The sequence below is a fragment of the Ailuropoda melanoleuca genome, chromosome 3 (genome assembly GCF_002007445.2).
Source record: "Ailuropoda melanoleuca isolate Jingjing chromosome 3, ASM200744v2, whole genome shotgun sequence".
Classification (NCBI taxonomy): domain Eukaryota; kingdom Metazoa; phylum Chordata; class Mammalia; order Carnivora; family Ursidae; genus Ailuropoda; species Ailuropoda melanoleuca.
Window position 1 is genome coordinate 130,696,740 of NC_048220.1, and position 8,757 is coordinate 130,705,496.

The window sequence follows — 8,757 nt, forward strand, 5'->3', positions numbered from 1 at the left end:
CTTCTTACAAAGTCTCCAATCCTATTGGATTACGTCTCTACCCTTATGACCTCATTTAACTTAACCTCTACAAAGGCCCTATCTTGAAGTACAGTCACATTGTGGGTTAGGGCTTCAGCATCTGAACTTTGCAAGACATATTCGGTCCATGACATTTCTCCCCTGGCTCACCAAAATTCATATCCTCACATGCAAAATACATTTATTTCATCCCAAGAGCCCCAAAAGTCTTAACTCACTCCAGCATCAACTCTAAATTTTAAACTCTGAAGTCTTATCTAAAAAATGTCATCTAAATCAGATATGTGAGAGACTCAAGGTATGATTCACTTCAGGCAAAATTCCTCTACAGCTGTTGAAACTGTGAAACCAGCAAAGTTATGAGCTTCTATGATACACTGGTAGGACTAGAAGAGGATTGACATTTCCATTTTAAAAGGAAGAAATTGAAAGAAGGCAGCCTCTATGTCATTGGGCAGGATCTTCCTTGGCCACTGAAACAGGACAGGTGGCCCCAGCCCTGGAAACTGAGGAGGAACAGTATTGGCCCTGGGTCTGTGGTGTAAGTGATAGTTCTGATGGTCCCTGAGTTGTCTTTAGGGTTGGGACCACAACATATAAATTTGGGGAAAAACAAACATTCGGTCCATAAAACCTGCAAATTCAAATTCATTATAATATTTTTTAAAGATTTTATTTATTCATCTGAGAGAAAGAGAGAGAGAGAGAGAAAGCATGAGTGAGCCCAGGAGCAGGGGGAGGGGCAGAAGGAGAGGGAGTAGCAGACTCCCCACTGAGCAGGGAGCCTATTGTGGGGCTCAATCCCAGGAACCTGGGATTATGACCTGAGCCGAAGGCAGACACTTAACCAACTGAGCCACCCAGACACCTCTCATTATAGCATGTTTTCAATAGCAATTGTGAATTTTGGGCAAGCATTGTTTCAAATTTGTTATAGGAAAAATTAAAAGGGCCAGAGTTCAGTTAGCCAGGAATACCAATCTATGTATATATCCATATATTTTTCACTTGCTTCCACGTCCATTTCTCGTTTGGACTTACGCAACATCCTTCAAACTGGTCTCTGCAATACTTAAATTTACCAATGGTTTGCCGTTTAACTTATAAAGCTATGGGACATCCTTAATATGTAACAACCTCAACATGGTCTAGCTCCTAGTCTGCTTGTTTCTGCAGCCCCCCTTCCTGCTTGCCCAGGCTGTTCTACATGAGATGTATTCATTCAGTCACTAAGTGACTCTGTAATTTTGTTTTGCCCTGTTCTCTTCCCCTCACTGGGAATGCTATTTCCTTTACTCTATATGGTTGATTTTTCCTCTGCATTCAGTTCTTAGAATGTCTATTTCAGACCACATATCAGGATTGGCACCCTCCCACGCACTCACACAGTATTCTCTGCTCTCCACCTGCCTCTTTCTGTCTTTGCAATTTTTTTGTGATTATTTTTCTCCCATATTAAAGTAAGTATACCTACCACCTCTGTTTTACTAACTGCTTTATTTTCAGCACTTATCACAGAAAGGTTGGTACATAATACATATTCAATAAATATTTAATAAATAAATTTAAGAAGTCGCAGATTGATTAAATATTTAGCAGGTAGGTTTCTATAGCATTTGGTTGTTAATAGATGTAGTAGGAAGAAAGCAGCTTTAAAAACAAACCAAAACACACATACACACACACACACACACACACACACACACACACACACAAAGATTAGGATCCAAATGAATGGGTTAAAATTTAAGATTCCTATTGCAAATCTTTAGAAGATGGATTTGGATAGAGTAGTATAAGCTCTGATGGTGTTTCTTCCTTTTTTTTTTTTGTAATGCAAATGCCTGAGCTGAGTTTTCAAAGATGTCTCTCTGAATAAACACATCGCCCACCCCTGCCTAGATAAAATGCCAAGCCACCTCCCACCACTGAGGATCCTTTGTTTTAGAGATCTTAGTCAATTTCCCTAACTGACTCTTCTGGCCACTTGTTTTTTCTCCTCCCATGCTTTAAATCCCCGCCAAGAAATCTGTAGGTCCCCACCCTCAAACTCCATGAAAACAGTACTCCATCCCCCTACCTCTTTTCTCTCTGTACTTCCCCCCCTCCACCGTGGGCCCAGGTGTAATTTCCAGGACTTGTAAGTAATAAACCTTTCTTTTCTTCTCCCCCCCCCCCAAAGTTTCGGGAGGGTTATTGCTGAGGGTATCTTGAAATCATAATAAGAATCACAGGGTGGGTGGAGGTGTGGGCGGTTGGCGCCTGGCTGGCTCTGTCAGTAGAGCACAGAACTCTCAATCTTGGGGTCCTGAGTTAGAGCTCCACATTAGGTGTAGAGATTACTTAAAAAAAATAAAAATTGGAGGTCGCCTGGGTGGCACAGCGATTAAGCGTCTGCCTTCGGCTCAGGGCGTGATCCCGGCGTTGTGGGATCTAGCCCCACATCACTCCTCNAATAAAATAAAATAAAATAAAATAAAATTGGGGCTCATGAGTGGCTCAGTTGGTTGTGTCTGACTTAGGCTCAGGGCTCAGGTTATGATCTCAGGGTCCTGGGATCAAGCCTGAGTCAGGCTCCCTGCTCAGTGTGAAGTCTGCTTCTCCCTCTCCCTCCACCCCTCCACTTCCTCCCCCCTCCTGCTCTCTCTCTGTCTCTCTCTCAGTCTGTCTCTCTCTTTCTCTCGAATAAAGAAATAAAGAAAATATTAAAAAAATGAAAAGAAAAGCAAAGCTGATTTTCAATAGCTTAGAGTTATGTTTAAAAAAAAAAACTCCAGCCTAACATTGATTATCAATAAGCTGAGGACAGCACAAAACCGATAAATAAGGTAGGACTGGAGAATTTTAAAACATGTCTGAGAAAATTTATCAACATTATCAGCTTTAAAGAATATTATTTACTAATTATATGCATTCATTATCTGTCAGGCATGAAGTTAAATAGTTTAAATGTATGATGCCATCTCATATTAATAGCCTTATGATGGGCTTTAGAGTTCTGAGGATAAGACAATTGAAAGTCACAGAGATAAAGTAAATTTCTTAGGTTCTCAGATCTGGAAACAGTAAAGCTTCCTGAATGTTGGGTCTCTCTGACAACAAATCTTACAGCCTTTAGCTCTATGCTATGATTGCTGGGGGTAAGGGATTAAATAATGAAGTACAATCATGCTGGAAGCATTATTTTGAAATATTTAAAAAATAACAATAAAAGTTCAGTATTTAAAAAGTACTGTCAAATTATCTGAGGTGATCTTCGTAGCAGTCCTATTAGATGTATGGGGATTGTGACAATGAAAAAGACTGAATTTGGATTCGGACTTTCTGATTCCAATTCTCCCACCTATCACTGCTGGCAGTTTCAAAGGATGATATATTTTTAATGAAATTGGACTGTATTGGGATTTGGAGCTCTGTCATTCCCTATTTACCTGAAATGTACCAATATAAAAAATATGAGTATTCATTTGATGGGAAGAATGGTGCCAGAACCTTAGTTCACGTCAGAATCACCATGGGAACATAAAAAATTTTGAGATCCATGATCCTTACCCTAAGCAATTTTATAAGAAATTTTGAAATATGGCACAACTCAGAATACAAAAAATAAACGAGAACTTTCTACTATATCCAATCTTTAAGAACTAATGACAAATTTGTGACAAACTTATTTGGCTTATTCTGTCAAATTCTTAACATTTGGCATTCTACTTATGAACAAAAAGGATCATAGAAATGACCAATGAAGTTCTTTTTGTCTATATTTATATATCTAATCTCTTTCTTTCTCAATTAGATATGATGCCCCTAATTCTGATGCCTAATTTTGTATTTATTGTCCATTTTACCCTTGAATTATATAATTGGAAATCTAGTGATAATAGGAAATAGAATAGATATTGATATTCTTTTTTATTAATAGAGATATGGGATTAATAAAGATTAAAATTTATGTATCAGGTCAGAAACTATTTGTTGAACACTTATTACAGGTTAAACACTGCAACAGATGCTGGAAATATAAAGCCAAATAATATGTGATTCATAACCTTAAGAGTTTTAAACATTATTAAAACAAAATTCCATTTAAATGTTGTAGGTGATATTAAAGAAGTCTACACAGGGTACTCTTAAAATGCAGGATAAAATTAGGAGTGGGGAATGGTATTCAAAGCAGAGAAATCATGGACTTAAACATGAAAGACATACAACTAGTTTTTGATAATTAAAAATTAGTAACAACTCCTTATGAATTTACATCCAAGATTTCTTATTCATTTATTTATTTTAATGGCTGTAGGAGTTTGTTGCAGTGGCTTACATGCTAAAGCTAGAAAAAAAGTAGTTGAGGTGACAAAGAAGAAGGAAATCCTCAAAGAACATTTTACAGATAAAAGAGACACACTTTGTGATGTATGTGAGGATGACAAAGAGGGAAAAAAAAAATGAATCTGAAAAACCAAGCCAGTAAATGAGAGAAATCTCTTTTCACATCTGAACTTGGTGGGGGATTGGATATTGGGGAGAAAATGTTTCTTCAATGCCATCACTTAAGAAATGTATACGTTATGTTCAAGGTAGATTGCAAAAATTCAGCTGAAGGAGTCCTACTTCAGTCTTAATCACTAACCCAACCTATTGTTGCTACTGACAAGACACCAATAACATTCTGGGGCACCTGGGTGGTTCAGTGGGTTGAGCATTGGACTCTAGATTTTGGCTCAGGTCATGATCTCAGGGTCCTGGGATTGAGCCTTGCCTTAGCTTTGCAGGGAATCTGCTTGAGATTTTCTGTCTCCCTCTCCCTCTGCTCCTCTCCCTGCTTGCATGAGCATGTGTGTGCACACACACGTGCTCTCCTTCCCTAAATCAATAAATAAAATCTTTAAAAAAAAAAGAAAAAGAAAAAAGGAAACACTGTTTTCCTACTCAGGTTCTAAACTAATGGACAGACCAAAAAAAAAAAAAAAAAAGAGGTAGATGATGGTCAAAATATCCAATAAATATCCAGTAAATAGAGCAGTATGTAATTGGGGGATGAGACCTAAGAGCCCTTTTGACCCTGAATCCCAGGGCAAGACAGACTTACCCACCCAATGGTAGGATGGGCAGGAACATCCTCCTTACATGGCATCTTCTTCCTAAAAGCAAAAATATGGAGCTGAATTGGTCAATTATAGTTATTTTTTCCCAAAGTATATGAATTAGATAAATCACTATCTCCTCTCAGAGGCAAAGAGAAGCTAGGGGCAGAATCCATGAAAATTCTCTATAAGCCAGAGAATTTTATATTTCTATGAGTATCTCTGACTTTTTGTTTATTACTTTTGTCTACAAGGAATAAAATACTTAAAATTTGATAATCATTAAAGTTGTTGATTATCCCTCTGAATGCAAGTTCTGGAGGAAGTTTCAGAGTATTTAGTTCAATAGCTCAACAATGGAAGAATTTAAATTTCTGCAGTTTTCCTGGGTTAAGCTCTCTTGGGTTAACATCATTGTTCGAATAGAGCTGCCACCGCTCCAAGTCTTCATATGACAGCATCTCTTGTCCCAAAGCAATTTAGTGGTCTTCTTTTAATGTTTATCTACATTCACTTTAATTAAGTTAGTATAATCTTTCCCAGAAGCCCCATGTAAGGAATCTTTTGATGTCTTAGTGGCTAGAATTTGGTTGTCTTCTCAACCCTAAACTAGTAACAGCTAAAAGGGAGTGGAATTAAACTCTAAAAACCCTCAGAGTTTGTTCCCTGGAGCTGCTGGAGGAAACCAGCATTCATTCCTGAACTCATTATTGCTCTCTGCATATGTGAAAAGGGAACACAAAATCGGAGATATTTTGGCAGGAAGTTAAAGAGATCAAATAGAGTTTATCAAATCATCTGTTTCTCCCTACCCCCCATTTATTTGTCTTCTTAAAATGCAGATTTAAGTTTTTGGAATAAATGTAATATCATTAATGTATGAACAGAATGAAATGCTGAAGTCTGCAAGTATTGTTTCATGTAAATGCAAATCATTAATATAATTCAACTTTAGGTTATGTTAAATTATTCTAACATAAATGAAAACTGAAACACTAGCAAAATCAATTTAACCAACTAATCAAATAGAATATCTTAGAAAAGTAACATTGACGATACAATTGAATTCTTTAGCCATTTTAACTTTTTGAACACAGTATTCCTTTCTTTTTCTTCAGGCGGTCGTGTAAAACAAGCATGTAATACAAAGTAAAATCTTCTTTGTATATATCAAAATTAAAATAGATATCTGGAATTCTGTATTTTCTACATATGCAGCTAGAGGAAAATTCCACACACATTATAGTAAAATGTGGCACAACTGCTATTAATTAATTAACACGGCACCACATTTTGACTGGTTAAAATATTTGAGCAAGGAACAATATAGTAGCTGCCTTTATCCTTGAAGTATAAATTTAAAAAAGAAATCACCTTTTGATTAAAAAAAAAAAAAGCTTTTGCAGAATGTATTTAATTTAATTGCTATGCTTTAAACAGGATGTTGCAAATGTTCAGAATACCATGTGGTTAGGTGATTACCACAGTTCTGTGATTCTTAATTACCCACATGAAGGCCAAATGAATCAGTAGTCAAATGGGGGCAATTATCACATTTACAGAAGAACATGACTCTCTGGTTGGAGTTTTCTGCAAGCCTCATTTGCTATTACAAAGTCAGTAGTAGATCATTTCAATAAAAATGAGAATTGGATGATACCATATAAACTAAATGTCATCGGTTTGGGGGATGGAGACAATATGGTAGAGAGTCACAATTTTTCCCCAAGTTTATTTTGGCAAATTTCTGGGTACAGAAAATGTGGAACTTGAAATTAAAATAAAAACAATTTCCTTCCGAAAGGCTTAGTTATGGGAATCACAACTCATGGTGCTATACGGTCCCCTAAGATATATCATTTCATTAAGGCACAAAGATGGAAAGAAAGTTCAGAAGGGCTGCCAACAGTAAATTGTCATCTTTGTTGCCTGGCTTTGTTGAAAATACAGATATTGGGAGGATTTTTCTGACTAGAACAGCTGTAAAAATGCAGCCCACATGTCCCAAATGTCCAGCCGAATAAACTCTCTTTGGCAATTGGCATATGGGCATGCAGTTAAAAATCAAAGAGAAATATAGCCTTTTTCTTCTAATAATTATGCTTTGCTATTAATCAAGAGTAATGAGTCTCAACAGCACTGCTTTAGTAGAGTTATAAAGATAAGAAATATAATTGACTCATTGATGCCTTGGACGTCCAAAAACTTCTCGTGAGTCAGTATATTAAATGTGTAATTAGAGGCAATGATAATTCTTTTTCTGAGACATGTCCTGGCAGTGGTTTGGATTGTAGAAACAAATAAAAGGACTAGGAATAACTATGTGACTCATGTGTTAAAATGAATGCCTCTTTTCCTATGCAGCTGATGAACTTTCCTAAATAGCCAGTAGTACCAAATGTTGTTTGATTAAACTTATGCTATTAGAAGATCCCAAATAATTTAGATGTCAGTAACTCTTGAGGGAATGAATACTTCCTTTTGTAATAGCCCCCAAATAAAAGTCCAAGCTCACACACACACACACACACACACACACAACAACCACCACTGCCTCCACCAAGAACATAGATACACGCACACATATATGTGCATTCACACACACACAAACACACACACACATGCACACACACAACTGTCAATGAACACATAAATCTTTCAGAAAGCTGGAGACAAGAAAATAAGATTGAAAGGGCATTGAGTTTCTAAGAAAAGCAAAGCCATTTATATTTTATGCTACCTAGGGTCTGAATTTTTTGTCAAGCCACCTAAATTTATATTCTCCCCCACCGCTCCCCACTTTTATATGTCTTTCTCCCTTTCTTTTTAATTAAACCAGAGTAAGATTATGAAATCAAAATTTCATTGTAATGACCACTTTCTTGGTAGAGATCTAGCCATCAGGATTGATGGACTCTATCTTCATTGCCACATGATTTATGATTCCGATTGTTGCATAACTCATTCAACCTTATAAGATTTCCACAAGTAAAGTAGAAATACAGTGAAACATTCAGAAATAAGCATATTTATTGATTTAAATTCTCTCTATAGGAGTATAACTCAAAAGAAGCATGTATTGTTTTATACATCTCTTACAATATCTACGATGTATCACTAACACAAATAATGGGTTCATTGAATGAAATGGATGCAATAGTGTGTGAATTTAATAACCAATTTTATTATTTCTGCTTTGCCAATCTGTTCTTTTTACACTTCTGCATGAAATAAAAGAACAGGCCTCTTAGCTTTGTCAATTACTTGCAATGATTACATAAATATTTGTTTTGGTTTAAACAAGTCAGTACTAGTCTAAAATAAGTCCAATTCAGTCCAGCGTAAATACTGAATATTTTAAACTCTCATCCAACTTAGTCCCGACCCAATTTTGTAAGCTGGGAGGAAGGAGCAGGAGTATAAAAGAGATGGGTACAATTCAATGTGACTGGTTTTCTTCTAATCTGAGCAGCCAGTGTTGGCATTTAAACAGACTCCTTGGACAATATATGCAAGGACATCATTTGTCACAGTTATTTTGGTTCTAGCAATGCTTTAGGCTAGTACCTTGTCATGGTTCTTGTAGTCCCTTCTGACAGTAGGGGTCACATCCTATCTTCAGGCTGTCTTCTGGGACAGAGTCCTTTCTCTC